The sequence below is a fragment of the Pteropus vampyrus genome, unplaced genomic scaffold (genome assembly GCF_000151845.1).
Source record: "Pteropus vampyrus isolate Shadow unplaced genomic scaffold, Pvam_2.0 Scaffold40, whole genome shotgun sequence".
In the NCBI taxonomy this organism is placed as follows: Eukaryota; Metazoa; Chordata; class Mammalia; order Chiroptera; family Pteropodidae; genus Pteropus; species Pteropus vampyrus.
The window spans coordinates 2732609-2735171 of NW_011888821.1; positions in this window are offsets into that span (position 1 = coordinate 2732609).

The window sequence follows — 2563 nt, forward strand, 5'->3', positions numbered from 1 at the left end:
GCTTGTGTGCATAAAAAGCTCTGCTTGCTCTTGGTCAGCAACTTTATTCCTACAGCTTCGATCAGCCACTGCTGAAGCTTCCCTGCCTCGTGAGTAATAAACGGCATTTCTCACCCCTCTGGTCCTCCTCGTGGTTCTTCCGGAATATATCCTAACCCCGGTGCAAGTTCCAGGCCCGGGGTTCCTGCGTTACACTGGGCCATCCCATTAGCCAAGCAACCTAGACTGGCCAAACTGCTGGGCCAAGGAAAGGGAATTCTACAAGGGGGATGAGAGAGACAGACAGCACGCATCAGCCACCACCCCAGGACCCGTCACAGCACAGCCCTGCTGCACTGAGTCTTGGGGAGATGGGGGCGCTCTGGGACAGGCAGTGGGGACTAGACTGTATCTGTTACCGGAGAGAAGGGGATCTTTTCCCGGTGCGTCGTCCAGGTTCTTGATGTCTTGAACAAAGAATTGAGCAATACAGTAAAAAAGGAAAGTTTTATTAGAAGGGAAAGTACACTTCCAGACGTGGAAGCGGCCTGAGCAAGAAAAGCGTGGCTCAAAAGGCCTGGTAACAAAGACTTCAGGATTTTTATCCCTTTTTGCTGTGGGTGGTTACTTAGAGTGGGCTTCCTTGATTGACAACTAAGATTGACAGGACTCAGTGATTCATCATTTTGCGTTCTGCGCATGTTTGTTCCCAGAATTCAGTCTGTTATAATGATATTAATGAACTTCCGGGCATATACATCATATTATAATGATGGTATAATGAGACTCAGGTGAGTCGAAGGCCGTTGGGGTCTTCATTGCGCAGGTGCGAGTGACTGGCTTAAACTGGTACCTAAATCTCTGCCTACTGGTTTCTTTGCGTGAGTTAAAAAAATGACTTCTGGCTTGCTTAATTGTGGGCGGATTAGGGCGGACCCCTTCTAAGACAGGATGACCTCAGTGTCTTTGCAGGCAGACCAGAAAGCTCCTAACTAACTTTCCTGCCTAACTCTTTTCTAAGAGCCATGAACCCCTTTATTATTAGTATGGATGCTGAGGGAGGGGAGGTCTCTTCTTCTGCATCTGCTTCCTGCTGAGAATGGCTGTAGTCCCTGCCTACAGGGGTTTCATGGAGCTCTTTCTTTTTCTGCCTCAGTCAGGGCGGCGTTTGGGTTTCCTGCTGAAGTGCCACCTCAGCCCCTAGACAAGGAAAAGAAAATACAAACTCATTATTTAAATCACACACCTATTCATTTCTATTATTGCTTTGCCTATTAAGTGAGTAAAGGGAAACAGGCTTGGTTAATACGTTTCTTAAAGAGTAAAAAGAAAGACCTTTGGCTTAAAGTCCCCTCCCCCCTCACACTCTAAGGGCCCTTGCCTGGCTTAACACCATTTCTGCTTAACAATGGGCTGATGACCCTTATCAATAGCCAGAGGATCTGAGTTGCCAGGGCAATTATCAGGATTGAGGGAGAGGGCCCTTTTTTCCAAAGAAAGGAGGGAAGAACACTTAACTAGGTTTATTAAAAATATTAACTCTGCAAGAGATGACCCATTTCATTTCCTGGTAAAAGATTAAGAACTTTACAAGTGATGTCCCGTCTCATATTGGAGCTTCTTGTGCTTTGCTTCCCGCTCTTACCCCTCGACCCACCTCTGGGGCAGGCAACCACCCCTATGCAAGCATAGCCGGGTGGTCAGTCTCTCGCTTTCTGCCCTGGGCTTCCCTAAAGCCTCCGAGGGAGCCGTGGTGGGAAGCCACCCAGCCTCCATGCCCACAGGTGTCACTGGGCCCCTCAGCCACGGGGAATGGAACCAGCAGGTCAACACTCCTTCAAGGCCTGGGTGGGAACCCGTGGAGCATGCTGCCCTGCTTCTTGGAAGGCCCAGCTGAGTGAGCCCAGCGCCCACGGCAAACCAGAGCTCTCCAGGTTTCTGGGGACACATTCATCCCAGCCTCCTTTTGGCTGGCCTGGATGATGATAGTCAAGGTTCAAGGCCGTGGCCTTGCGGAGAAGAAAACTGTGTTCAAACTTGGCTCTTGCATTTTCCAGCTGTGTGGCCTTGGACAGGTTACTTCATCTCTCTGAGCCTCACCTCGTTCACCTGTAAAATGAGAACAATAACATTAGGAGGAAGAGAAGTGAGGTCAAGATATTTAGTCTCTTGTCTCCTCCTTGTAGGGTCCATCAGGGTCAACTGCATCTCTTGCTGATGGTGACAACATCTGTCTGTCAGCCCTCTCCTTGCTACTTTCTCTCCAGATTCTGATCACTGCTTTCTCTTCCTCACTCCAGAATTATCTTTCAATAAACTAAACTCCTCTTTCCCATCCTCTTGCTCTCTTACCCCTTAAGCTCTGGGTTCCTCCCACCCCAACTCTTTTTAACTTTATCAGCATTTTTCCCTGGGAGGCCTCAACTCTTACCACACTGAGATAATCCCATGCTCTCAACCAGCTTCCCAAGGTATCAGCTGATAACAGATTCAAGCAGGGGTTCTCCTTCTGGGGTCCGAGGGTTGTGTGGGATTTTGCGTCTGTCTGCATTTGTCTAGGAAGAGGATCCTCACCCTAACCTAA